General features: G+C 41.9%; 1 pseudogene; it reads right to left on the bottom strand.

Annotated features, from left to right (window-relative positions):
• Positions 1-2,339: 2,339 nt before the first annotated feature.
• LOC117072884 lies at positions 2,340-2,991 on the bottom strand (annotated as a pseudogene).
• Positions 2,992-14,657: the final 11,666 nt, after the last annotated feature.

The following is a 14,657-nucleotide window of genomic DNA, read 5'->3' as shown; positions in this document are numbered from 1 at the left end:
CACACTTCCCAATTCCAAAGCTTGCTTTTTTTTTTCTTTTTTAAAGGATTTTTGTTTAATACATCTGAAAACAATGTATATACAAAGAATTGAGACACGAGAAAGCATTAGTTCAACAGTAATGAATCTATAAGAATTAGGATTGGGAAGGTGGAAAAGATTACTTCAATGTTTTTAAAAATTAGAAACTGCAACCAAAACAAACTAATAAAATCCCTATTAACACTTATGGAGAGTCTTCATAAGACTCTTTCTGGCTGGGCATGGTGGCTCACACCTGTAATCCCAGCACTTTGGGAGGCCGATGTGGGTGGATCACCTGAGGTCAGGAGTTTGAGACCATCCTGACCAACATGGAGAAACCCCATCTCTACTAAAAATACAAAATTAACCGGGTGTGGTGGCACATACTTGTAATCCCAGCTACTCGGGAGAATAAGGCAGGAGAATTGCTTGAACCCAGGAGGCAGAGGTTGCGGTGAGCTGAGAGCCACAGCACTCCAGCCTGGGCAACAAGAGGGAAACTCCGTCTCAAAAAAAAGAAAAAAACAAAAAGGCCGGGCTTGGTGGCTCACGCCTGTAATCCCATCACTTTGGGAGGCCAAGGTGGGCAGATCACGAGGTCAGGAGATCGAGACCATCCTGGTTAACACAGTGAAACCGCTTCTCTACTAAAAATACAAAAAATTAGCCGGGTGTGGTGGCGGGCACCTGTAGTCCCAGCTACTCAGAAGGCTGAGGCAGGAGAATAGTGTGAACCCAGGAGGTGGAGCTTGCAGTGAACCGAGATCAGGCCACTGCACTCCAGCCTGGGTGATAGTGCGAGACTCCATGTCAAAAAAAAAAAAAAAGTCTCCATGATTTTTATTAAACTAGAGAGCCTTACCTGGCTGCTTTAGGGTTCCTCATATGCAAAACAGAAATAAGGGGATTCCCCTGACTGGTCCCCATGTTGTTAAGTGTTCTCCACATCCCCACCCTACCTCCAACCAACTTCTTAATGAAGCAGACCTCCATCCTTCTAACTTGAGAGGATGTGAATCATTCCACAGATGTCTGTCTTATAGCACCACCCACCCCTCATATTTCCTCTACATACCAGTTCTTCAGCTGCATTCTAGGAACACCATATACTACTGAGTTGCAAATCTATGCTAAACATATAAGACAATGACTGACAGGGAAAAAAGTTTTTCATTACAAACTCAATTCATTTGATTCATTTGGTGTATTTCAAAGGTGCAGTACTTTTCTTCATTTACCAGTGAAAGAGGTTAGAAATTAACTTCCCCCAAAAATCAGCAAATGGCAAACAAATGTCCTTGAAAGTCACAGTCACCTACAGTGCATCCTAGAAAAGAGAAGGGGCAAGACAGGCTCCACCCACTTTCGTGAGTTTCATCAAATACTGAACCTACTCGAGGGTGGAGAGAAAAGGCAACTTTCAAAAAGGAGCATGTTACTAAATGAGGCATTTACTCTACTCCTTCCTAAGAGCACCAGATGAGGAGCATGGTTTCTCAACTAGATCTAGGAAGTGGAATGTGGAATCATTCTGTCCTCCTCCCTTTAAGGGCTATCCACTGGTTAATGAATTAAAAAAACAGTACTGAAAAAAAACCCCACACACACTCCCCACAAAGAAGAGGAGAAAAAAAACAACACTAAGATGTCCCAGATTACTCTCCAGAGTGGAAACAGGGAGCAGCTTCAACAATTGCAGTTAATTTATTACAAAGTCATCCACAAGCATGCCTTGCTTTTTTTTTTTGTGAAATCGTCTTGCCCTGTCACCCAGGGTGGAGTGCAATGGTGCAACCTCGGCTCACTACAACCTCCCCCTCCCGGGTTCAAGTGAGTCTCCTACCTCAGCCTCCCAATTAGCTGGGACTACAGGCACGTGCCACCATGCCCAGCTAATTTTTTGTATTTTTACTAGAGACGGGGTTTCACCGTGTTAGCCAGGATGGTCTCGACCTCCTGACCTCATGATCTGCCCGCTTCAGCCTCCCAAAGTGCTGGCATTACAGGCGTAAGCCACTGTGCTCGGCCCATGCCTTGCTTTTAAACAACAACAAAAAAATTGTTTGAAACAAAACAAAAACTAGTACTAATCACTTTTCTGACAATACACAATTACTCAAAATTAACTAGTCCTGGGAGGGGGAGGGGCCATGCCTATGGGCCTTGTCTCACATGAGTGAGTGCATGTGGGTAGGTGCACGGCATTTGTCATTATTCCAAAAATGAATTTTAATTTTTAATCTTTAGTTTGATTTAAACACTGCTTTTACTATGATGCTGACACCAGCTGTGCAGAAAGGGCTCTGGAGAGATGTTCATAGCAGCACACATCTGTAGCTCTTCTTCAATTCTGGAGGCTCCAGGGCAGCCAATATTGCTTTGTCAAAGACATTCTTTAGGCCTTTCTGTGTGAGTGCGGAACACTCCACATACCTTACTGCCTTCAGGTCATGGACCAGCTTTTCAGCAGTCTCTGGAGTGATAGGCTTCTGCTTGTTCTTGGAAAGGTTCTCAATAATAGAGGGGTCATCTCTGAGATTAGTTTGGGTCCCAGCAAGCAAGAAAGGAGGCTTTGGACAGTGGTGAGTTATCTCAGGCACCCACTTTTCTTTCACATTTTCAAATGAAGGTGGAGAGACCACTGAAAAACAGACTAGAAATACATCTGTCTGTGGATAACTCAGTAGTAGTAATCTGTCATAATCCTCTTGCCCTGCAGTATCAAAAAGCCCAAGAGTATATGGTTCTCCACCAATCATAACTGACTGCATAATTGTCAAAAACAGTCGGTACATATTCCGATGGAAATTTATTTGTTGTGTAGGATATCAGGAGACATGTTTTACTAACAGCACCATCGCCCACAACACCACACTTAATTGTCTGCATTGCTGAAATAGTTTTGTATCCACTTTAAATATTTCAAATCTGATGTTGACCTCAGCTTCTCCACCGGGGTGTCGGCAGCACTCCCCAGTTTCAAAGCTTTCTACAAAGCTACAGTAATCAAAACTGTGTGGCAGTGGCATATCGAAGGACAATATCAAGAATATCAAAAAAGTGAAAAGACAACTTACAGAATGGGTGAAAATATTTTCAAATTGTATATGTGATAAAGGTATGATATCCAAAATACATAAATAACTCCTACAACTCAACAGCAAAAAGGAAAAATAACTAAAATGGATGAAGGACTTGAATAGACATTTTTCCAAAGAAAATATACAAACGGGAAATAAGATGCAAAGTTACCACTTTATACTTACTAGGATGGCTACTGAAAAACCAAAAACAGAATATAAGTTTTGGCAAGGTGGTGAAACTGGAACACATACATTGCTGGTGGGGGTTGTGGCTGCTCTGAAAAACAGTGTGGCCATTCCTCAAAAGGCAAACAGGCCAGGTGCAGTGGTTCAAACCTGTCATCCCAGCATTTTGGGAGGCTGAGGTGGAAGGACTGCTTGAGACCAGGAGTTTGAGACCAGCCTGGGCAATGTAGTGAGACCCTCATCTCTATAGAAAATACAAAAATTAGCCAGGCATGGTGGTGTGCACCTGTAGTCCCAGCTACTTGGGAGGCTAAGTTGGGAGGATTGCTTGAGCCTGGGAGGTTGAGGCTGCAGTGTGAGCCATGATCATGCCATTGCACTGTAGCCTGGGTGACAGAGCAAGACCCTGTCTCAAAAAAGGAAGAAAAGGGAAGAAAAGAAACAGACTTAGGCTGGGTGCAGTGGCTCACGCCTGTAATCCAGCACTTTGGGAGGCTGAGGTGGGCAGATCACCTGAGGTCAGGAGTTCGAGACCAGCCTGGGGTTTCACCAACCCCATCTCTACTAAAAATACAGAATTAGCCGGGCATAGCGGCACATGCCTGTAATCCCAGCTACCTGAGAGGTTAAGGCAGGAGAACTGCTTGAACCCGGGAGGTGGAGGTTGCAGTGAGCCGAGATCAGGCCACTGCACTCCAGTCTGGGCAAAAAGAGTGAAACTCCATCTCAAAAAAAGAAAAAGAAAAAGAAAAAGATTACAAAAAGCACTGTTGGGTTTCTGAGAAGTAATGTGTTAGGCAACTTATGCTTTATCTTTGTGTAACATTATTTTTAAAATCAACATATAATGTACACAGGAAAATGCAGGGATTTTAATGAGCTTTTACCAACATTTAAATCCAGAAAGTTTCTTCAGGCCCCTTTCAAGTCAGCCTTCTCATCTTAATGGCAAACACTGTTCAAATTCCTCTTGCCCTGAAATAGCTTTGCCTTTTCTGAAGTTTCACATGAATGAAATCAAATAGTACAGATAATTTTGTTTCTGGCTTTTTCTACTCAGTATCTTGACTTTGAGATTCATCCACTCTGTTTCATATATAAACAAACTCGTCCATTGCTAACTAGTCTTCTTTGAATAAATACACCACAGATTGTTTATAGCCCTCTTGTTGGACATATTGTTTATAGTTTTAGGTTATTTTGATAAAGGTGCTATTCACATTCTTATGTAAGTCTTTTTTTTTTTTTTTTTTTTTTTGAGACGGAGTCTCGCTCTGTCGCCCAGGCTGGAGTGCAGTGGCCGGATCTCAGCTCACTGCAAGCTCCGCCTCCCAGGGTTACGCCATTCTCCTGTCTCAGCCTCCGGAGTAGCTGGGACTACAGGCACGCACCACCATGCCTAATTTTTAAATTTTTCTTCTGTAGAGACCGGGTCTCGCTATGCTGACCAGGCTAGTTTCAGACTCCTGGGCTCAAGCAGTTCTCCTGCTTCAGACTCCCAAAGTGCTGGGATTGCACAATCCACCTCGCCTGGCTTAGTTATTTTACTTAGTGTTACAAACTATGCTTCATTCATTTTCAAGAATCTGTCTTAGAAATCCCCAAGCTTAAATCATCAGTGTTTGTCAATTGCACTTGAAATTAATAATATTCCATGAAAAAAAGGAGTTCCTATTTCTCAAAACTCGATCAATCACAGAACTTGTTTTCCTCAAGACAACCATCATACTTCTATACAGTATAAATGCTTTATGGGTATTCATTGGTTTTTGTTGTTGTGAATATGTGAGGTGAATAGTGCAATAACTAATAATACAATTTGGAGCCATTTTTTTGATGAAGGTAGCAGGTTTTTTTGTTTTGTTTTGAGACGGTGTCTCACTCTTGTTGCCCAGGCTGGAGTGCAGTGGTGTGATCCCTGCTCACTGCAACCTCTGCCTCCTGGGCTCAAGCAATTCTCCTGCCTCAGCCTCCCGAATAGCTGAGATTACAGGTGCCCACCACCACACCCAGCCATTTTTTGTATTTTTAGTAGAGACATGGTTTCACCATGTTGGCCAGGCTGGTCTCGAACTGCTGACCTCAGGTGATACACCCACCTTGGCCTCCCAAAGTGTTGGGATTACAGGTGTAAGCCACTGTGCCCAGCCGAAGGTAGCAGTAGTTTTAACCACCATTGCTTTTGAACCATCAGTGTAAATATCAACACAGTGGAAAGGCAAATTAAATCCTAGTATGGGCTAAGTGCAGTGGCCATACTACTCACACCTGTAATCCCAGCACTTTGGGAGGCCAGGCAGAAGAATTACTTGAGTTCAGGAGTTCGAGATCAGCCTGGGCAACATGGCAAAACCCCATCTCTACAAAAAAATGCAAAAATTAGCAGGGTGTGATGGCAGATGCCTGTAATCCCAGCTATTTGGGAGGCTGAGGTAGGGAGGATCGCTTGAGCTTGGGAGGTTGAGGCTGCAGTGAGTTGCGACTGCGCCACTAGATTCTAGCTTTGGTGACAGAGTGAGGCTCTATCTCAAAACAAAAACAAAAAGCCCTCGTATTATTAGAAAAAATTGAACCCATGGGTCCCCCCAAAGAGTCTCAGGAATCCTCAGTGCCCGCTGATCATACTTTGAGAACTTCTGCTCTAGACTTATGTGAAAGAAATAAACCCCTATTTGTTTAAGACACTTAATTAGGCTTTTAAATACAAGATAAGTTGCGTCTCTAGTTCTCAAATAATTTTTGGCAGATTTGCCAAAAATTCAGTCATTATACAGAGATACTCTGTATAATGTAGTAATTTACTTCAAATTAATTGAATTTGTTGTAATTTACTTCAAATTACTACCGTATTTCAAAAACAATATTTATTGTTCATTTAAATAAACATTATTATTTATTTATTTATTTTTTGAGTCAGAGTCTTGTTGTGTCACCCAGGCTGGAATGCAGTGGCGGGATCTTGACTCACTGCAACCTCCGCCTTCTGGGTTCAAGCAATTCTTGTGCCTCAGCCTCCTGAGTAGCTGGGATTACAGGCCTGCACCACTATGCCCAGCTAAGTTTTGTATTTTTAGTAGAGACGGGATTTTGCCATGTTGGCCAGTCTGGTCTCAAACTCTTGGCCTCAAGTGATCCTCCTGCCTTGGCCTCCCAAAGTGCTGGGATTATAGGTGTTAGCCACTGTGTCTGGCCAAACACTGTTGACTTAAATCAACAATGTTTGTTGCTGATTTCCATTAAAAGCTAGAAATTACTAGCCGGGCATGGTGGCTCTTGCCTGTAATCCCAGCACTTCGGGAGGCTGAGGTGGGTGGATCACGAGGTCAGGAGATCAAGACCATACTGGCTAGCATGGTGAAACCTCGTCTCTATTAAAAATACAAAAAATTAGCCAGGTGTGGCGGTAGGCGCCTGTAGTCATAGCTACTAGGGAGGCTGAGGCAGGAGAATGGTGTGAACCCTGGAGGCAGAGCTTGCAGTGAGCCGAGATTACACCACTGCACTCCAGCCTGTCGACAGAGTGAGACTCCATCTCAAAAAAAAAAAAAAAAAAAAAAGGCTGGAAATTACTGCAATGTCCACCATTAAGTTTCTGATAAATAAATAAAAAAAATCTTCATACATACTGGACTAAACTATGCCCCAAAACAGAACTCTTTCCATATCAGAAAACATTGTTTAATTTTAGGGAAAATGATACACATTTGTATACTAAAGTGCAATAATCCTCAGGATATTGCTCTATCTGTGAAGAGATTATGGCACAGAACCATTGTTTGATTCTGTTTGCTTCTCAAATATTTCAAATACTTGCTTTACAAATATATACTATTTCCTTTTGAAACATGCCTCATATTCTTAGTATCTTTGTGCTGTGTTCAAAAGTAGGGTAGTATGGCCTTCTCAGGCAGTTCTGCTTGGAGATGAGCACAGCATGCTCTCTTGTACTTCTCCTCCCTGTTCCCAACTGTTACAAACACAGTGAATGTTTATTTGGTCCACAACTGGGGACAGTAGAAAGGACACCAGCTTGGAATCAGTTCGGACCTGTGTCTGCTGCACAGCTGAATCCCTGGGAAAGTAAGTTACTTAATCTTTCTGAGTCTGAATTTTTTCACCTGGCATATGGCAATGAAAATACATGTATCTCAGATCTACTATGAGGACTAACAGAGGTAAATAAAGCACATAAACCCTTAGCACAATGCTAGGTGCATAATAGATGCTTCATAAATGAGAATTATCATTATTTTAGTTCAGTGTCTAAAGGACTTGTTTAGAGTTTTTAAGGTCTGCTTTCACAATTCTCCTTCAATGGGTAAATTCAAATGCTCAAGCCTCCTCTGGTATGCTACTCTGGAAAGTTAAGTGCTTATTAATGTCTTGCTTTTTTTTTTACTAACCATTTTTTAAAGCAAAATTTTCTACTTTCCTTTCTTATGACCATAGAGTCATTTAAAGAAGAAGAGTGCTCTTATCCTCTTGATTTCCAAAGGGAATTTAACTTTAAGATGCTTTTTGTATGCTTATGGTCAAATGTATTACTCTACATTATAAGTTGAATATTACATACTATTCATCATATATAAGCCCATCTAGCAAGACAGCCACAGTTTAAAACAGATTAATAGTGTGAACTAAAAACTGAAGCTTGCGAAAATACCTATGTTATGCCCCCTAATTGATCTAAATTATGTCGTAAGAATATAGCCTTTGTAAGTAATTAAAAAAAATTTTTTTTTTAAATTTCCAGCTCTTTTAGTGTAGCATGGCGGAAAGAACAGCGCATATGCCCACACAAATACCTGCTGATGGAGATACAGTTAAGTATATCTTTCAAATATAACTCTGCATTTTGTACTTCAATAAGATTATAGAGCTTAAAAATATTGACTTGGTAAACTGATGTAGGCATAGATGATAAAGTCTTGTTTGTTATGTTTGGGCATGAATTAGCTTTTATACTAATTGGAGTTAAATATCAATGGTGATTTAGATAATTGATACATGTTTTTTGAGTCCGACGACCTTATTAGCAGTGCAAAAGACTATTTCTACTTAACACCAAAGAAATTCAAAGTAAAACTTCTGAATCTCCCAATAAGTGAGAAGAACAGTGCTGTTTTGATGGATATATTTGCAGAATGTATATACTGACAATAAATAATTTTTTGACTAAGTTATTTTAGCAAATGGTTGGATGACTGCTTGCTGATTGCTTTACTGAGTGTGAGGTTAGAGCAAGTTTTTTTTCTTTTTAGACGGAGTCTGGCTCTGTTGCTTAGGCTGGAGTGCAGTGGCGCAATCTCAGCTCACTGCAACCTCTGCCTTCTGGGTTTAAGCGATTCTCCCGCTTCAGCCTCCCAAGTAGCTGGGATTACAGGCACCCTCCTTCATGCCCGGCTAACTTTTGTATTTTTTTAGTAGAGACAGGGCTTCACCATGTTGGCCAGCCTGGTCTCGAACTCCTGACCTGAGGTGATCTACCCACCTCAGTCGCCCAAAGTATTGGGATTACAGGCCACTGCGCCCGGCCTGTCATTGCTTTTCATAAATAACCATCCTCTGAGAGGAATTTCTCAGAGACTGAACCATTGGCCTATGCTCATTCCATTTTATCTTTGGGCTGTGTTGTGTATCAAATCATGGTTAATACTCCTTTGTTCACATGACACTAAAACATAAAATTTTAGAATTAGAAGAGATCCCAAAAGCCAATTAGTCAAACATTAATCTGATATACAAAAACTAGCAACAAATCCTTTAGCAAGTATCTTAGTCTGTTTGGGCAGCTATAACAAAATACCTTAGACTTGGTAATTTATAAACAATAGAAATGCATTGCTCACAGTTCTAGAGGATGGGAAGTCCAAGATCAAAGGACCAGCTGGTTTGGTGTTAGGTGAGGGCTTACTCTCTGCTTCAAAAATAGCTTCTAGCTGTGTCCTCACACGGCAGGAGAAGCAAACAGTGTCGCTCAAACTTCTGTTATAAATGCAGTAGTCCTATTCATGTGGGTGGAACTGTATGACCTAATCACCTCTCCAAGGCTCCGTTTTTTTAAAAATTAAATGATATGTAATATTAATACATATTGATGGGGTATAGGCAATATTTTTTTTTTTTTTTTTTTTTGGTTGAGACAGAGTCTTGCTCTGTCGCCCAGGCTGGAGTGCAGTGGCCCGATCTCAGCTCACTGCAAGCTCCGCCTCCCGGGTTTATGCCATTCTCCTGCCTCAGCCTCCCAAGTAGCTGGGACTACAGGCGCCCGCCACCTTGCCCGGCTAGTTTTTTGTATTTTTTTTTTTTTTTAGTAGAGACGGGGTTTCACTGTGTTAGCCAGGATGGTCTCGATCTCCTGACCTCGTGATCCGCCCGTCTCGGCCTCCCAAAGTGCTGGGATTACAGGCTTGAGGCAATATTTTGTTATATGCATAGAATATATAATAATCAAATCAGGGTACTTCATGTATCTATTACCTCAAATATTTATTATTTCTATGTTTTGGGAACATTTCAAGTCCCTTCTTTTAGCTATTTATATAATACATTGTTATAAACTATAGTCTCCCTACTCTGCTATAGAACATTAGAACTTATTTTTTCTGCCTAACTGAATGTTTGAACCCACCAGCCAACCTCTGTTCATCCCCCCACTACTCACACACCCTTCCCAGCCTCTGGTAGCTATCATTCTACTCTACTTCTATGAGATCAACTTTTTAAGCTGACGCATATGAGTGACATATTTGTCTTTCTGTGTCTGACTTACTTCACTTAACATAATGACCTCTAGTTCCATCCATGTTAATGCAAATGATAGGATTTCCTTTTTTTTATGTGGCCAAATTCTATTTTTTTTTTTTTTTTTTTTTTGAGATGGAGTTTCACTCTTGTTGCCCAGGCTGGAGTGCAACGGCATGATCTCAGCTCACTGCAACCTCCGCCTCCCAGGTTAAAGCAATTCTCCTGCCTCGGCCTCCCAAGTAGCTGGGATTACAGGCATGCACCCCCATGCCTGGATAATTTTGTAGTTTTAGTAGAGATGGGGTTTCACCCTGTTGGCCAGGTTGGTTTCAAACTCCTGACCTCAGGTGATCCACCTGCCTCAGCCTCCCAAAGTGCTGAGACTACAAGTGTTAGCCACCACACCTGGCCCCAAATAGTATTTAAATGTGTATATATACAACTTTTTAAATCCATATATCTATTGATGGACATTTAGGTTGATTCCATATTTTTGCTGTGGTGAATACTGGTTCAATAAACAAAGGGATGCACAGATCTCTTCTATATATTGATATTTTTTCCTTTGGGTATATACCAAGTAGTGGGATTGCTGGATCATATGGTAGTTCCATTTATATTGGAAACGAAGAATGAGAGAAGGAGAGGGAGGAAGGGAGAGAGGGATACAAGAAGTGAAGGGAGGCGATGAAAAAAGAGTGACTAGGATCATAATAGAACTTAAGTTTCCATATCTTAGCTATTGTAAATAATGCTGCAATGAACACAGATCATCACACATCCTGATTTAAAATTATATTACAAAGCTATAGTAATCAATATAGTATGGTACCATCATAGAAACAGAAACATAGGCCAGTGAAACACAATAGAGCTCCCAGAAATAAGTCCAAACATTCATGGTTAGCTAATTTTTCAAAAGGGCACCAAAAGGACATACTGAGGAAAAAAATCATCTCTTCACTAAATGGTTCCAGGAAAACTGAATTTCTATAGGCAAAAGAATGATATTGGACCATTATCTTACACTATACCAAAAAACCAACTCAAAATAGATAAAAGACCTAAAAGTAGGACCTGAAGTCATAAAACTCTGAGGAGAGAACATAGGGGAAAATGTCCTTGACATTGGTCTTGACAGTAATTTTTTTTTTTTTTTTTTGAGACGGAGTTTCACTCTTGTTGCCCCAGCTAGAGTGCAATGGCACAATCTCTGCTCACTGCAACCTCCTCCTCCCGGGTTCAAGTGATTCTCTTGCCTCAGCCTCCCAAGTAGCTAGGATTATAGGAGCCCACCACCAACCCCGGCTAATTCTGGGGGCTGAAAAGTGGACATCTTATGTAGAACCATAGAAACTGAGATAAGTAGATTTTATGTCTGCAGCTGACATGCCTTTTCTTTTACTAGGCCTTTAGTACAGAGGTTTGTGTTTCTCTGAGTAAAGCTGGGCTTGAGATTTGATGTTGCTATAGTGTGATTCTTACTATCCTATAGGCTTTTTTTTTTTTGGATGGAGTTTCACTCTTGTTGCCCAGGCTAGAGTGCAGTGGCACGATCTTGGCTCACTTGCAACCTCTGCCTCCTGGGTTCAAGCGGTTCTCCTGCCTCAGCCTCCTGAGTAGCTGGGATTATAGGCATGCACCACCATGCTCGGCTAATTTTGTATTTTTAGTAGAGATGGGGTTTCTCCATGTTGATCAGCCTGGTCTCAAACTCTCAACCTCAGGTGATCTGCCCTCCTCGGCCTCCCAAAGTGCTGGGATTACAGGCATGAGCCACCGCGCCTGGTCTACCCTATGGGCTTTGAATGTCTCTGGTGATAACTTGTGTTGAGGGTAGGGGTTGGTTTGCCAGAGGATGTTTTTCTGATGATGATTTCACCCTCAACCTTAAGTCTTCCTTTGGTGCTATGCCTCAGAATGAGTATGTCTCTTGCAATATCTCTTGCAGAGAATATGTATCTTGATAGCAGTTAGCCTGGTGATGAAGGTACGTGAGAATACTTTTTTATTTGATTGCCAGTCTTAGGCAAGCACTCTGCCTCTGGGCCCCGGGGGTATGACTTTCTCTTTCTCTTCTTCTGACATGGTTCTGAATCCATTGTGAATTTCTGTACATCTTCTAGGGCTTCAAGCTTTTTTTATGTTCCCTACTTTCAGAAGCAGTGTGCTTTCACCAGCACCCTAAGAGAGTGCTTCTTGGCTCTTCACCCATAGAGGAAGGCTTTTTTATTCTGTAGAGGAGAAAGTTCTATTAGAGCTTCTTGCCAGCATTGCTGCTGTTGCATGTCCCAGTGCTGTAACTTGAGAGAGATTTTTTTTTTCAGAGTTCTATCAATTTTTTACTGAATGTCTAGTTGGGTTCAAGGAGAAAAAGTTTTTGAGGAGCTACAGATTATTTTTTGTTCTACAAAAAAGACACATGCACACTTCTTCTCTTCTCTTCTCTTCTCTTTTCTCTTTTTTGAGATAGAGTTTTTGCTCTTGTTGCCCAGGCTGGAGTGCAGTGGCTCAATCTTGGCTCACTGCAACCTCTGCCTCCTGGGTTCAAGCGATGCTCCTGCCTCAGCCTCCCAAGTAGCTGGGATTACAGGCATGTGCCACCGCACCTGGCTAATTTTGTATTTTTATTAGAGACAGGGTTTCACTATGTTGGTCAGGCTGGTCTCAAACTCCCAACCTCAGGTGATCCGCCTGCCTCCGTCTCTCAAAGTGCTGGGATTACAGGTGTGAACCACTGCACCCGTCCTGTTTTCTTTTTTAAAAATTTGAGACAGAGTCTCACTCTGTCACCCAGGCGGGAGTGCAGTGGCGCAATCTTGGCTTACTGCAACCTTCACCTCCCGGTTTCAACTGATTCTCGTACCTCAGCCTCTTGAGTAGCTGAGATGACAGACATGCACCACCGCGCCCAGCTAATGTTTGTATTTTTACTAGAGACAGGGTTTCACCATGTTGGCCCAGCCGGTCTCAAACTCCTGACCTCAAGTGATCTGCCTGCCTCGGCCTCCTAAAGTGTTGGGATTAGGGGTGTGAGCCACCGCACCCAGCCTGTACTTGTTTTCATCTCAGCTCTATTCACAATAGCTGAGACATTGAATCAACCTAGGTGTCCATCAATGGTAGACTGGATTAAAAATGTGGTACATGGCTGGGCGCAGTGGCTCACACCTGTAATCCCAGCACTTTGGGAGGCTGAGACTGATGGATAGTCTGAGGTCAGGAGTTTGAGAGCAGGCTGACCAACATGGTGAAACCCTGTCTCTACTAAAAATACAAAAAATTAGCTGGGCGTGGTGGTGGGCAACTGTGATCCCAGCTACTCAGGAGGCTGAGGCAGGATAATTGTTTGAACTTGGGAGGTGGAGATTGCAGTGAGCTGAGATTGCACCACTGCGCTCCAGCCTGGGTGATAGAGCGAGATTCTGTCTCAAAAAAAAAAAAAAAAAAAGTGTGGTACATATACACCGTGGAATACTCTGCAGCCATAAAAAATGAAATGTGTCCTTTGCAGCAACATGGGTGCTGCTGGAGGCCATTATCCTAAGTGAATTAATACAGAAACAGAAAACCAAATACCACATGTTCTCATTTACAAGTGGGGGTAAACATTGGGTACTCATAAACATACGAGTATGAGACTCATGCCATAGATGGCAACAATGGACACTGAGGACTACTACAGGGTGGGGGGGGAGTGGTGGGGCAGAAAATCTACCTGTTGAGTACTATGCTTAGTACCTGGGTGATGGGATCATTCACACCCTCAAACCTCAGCACATTCAGTATCCCCGCATAACAAACCTGCACATGTACTCTCTGAATCTAAAAGTTGAAATTACAAATAAAAATTAAATACATACATTAAATCAAACCTTAATAAATTAAAAAATATAATTAATATACTCTTTATTCTCTACTTAGAATGACAGATTTCCAAATAAGGACAAATAAAAACCAAACCAGAAAACAAACAAACAAAAAACAGCTACAGGGCTGGGTGCAGTGGCTCACACCTGTAATCCCAGCACTTTGGGAGGCCGAGGCGGAGGATCACAAGGTGAGGAGTTCAAGACCAACCTGGCCAACACAGTGAAACCCATCTCTACTAAAAATACAAAAATTAGCCAGGTGTGGTGGCACGGCTATAATCCCAGTTACTCAGGAGGCTGAGTCAGGAGAATCGCTTAAACCTGGGAGGTGGATGTTGCAGTGAGCTGAGATTGCGCCACTGCACTCTAGCCTGAGCAACAGAGTGAGACTATGTCTCAAAAAAAAAAAAAAAAAAAAGGAAAAGAACAAAAGAAAGAAAGAAAAAAGCAGCTACAGATGATTCCTGTTTATGGCTCAAAGTTTTTGCTTGTCTGCCAAAGCATATTCTAGCAATTAGGTCCTTGCTTTAGAACTCTTCTCATATCTGTGGCTTTCTTGCCTAGAAAAGTTAATGTTCCCATCTTGTCTTTTCCTGTGGGTTTCTGTCTGTCCTTCAATTCTGGAACAATTTTTTGACCTGAAACATCAGTACTAGGATGAGTTAAAAAAAAGTTGTGATCTTGCCTTAGTCCATTCTTTTATTCCTGTAGTGTTAGTAGTGATGTCTTTTTTCTGCTCTCTACA

This window comes from Trachypithecus francoisi, unplaced genomic scaffold (assembly GCF_009764315.1).
Source record: "Trachypithecus francoisi isolate TF-2019V2 unplaced genomic scaffold, Tfra_2.0 Lachesis_group4, whole genome shotgun sequence".
NCBI classification, from domain to species: domain Eukaryota; kingdom Metazoa; phylum Chordata; class Mammalia; order Primates; family Cercopithecidae; genus Trachypithecus; species Trachypithecus francoisi.
The sequence above is the reverse complement of the archived record's forward strand: the minus strand, read 5'-3'. Positions and strand labels throughout refer to the sequence as shown.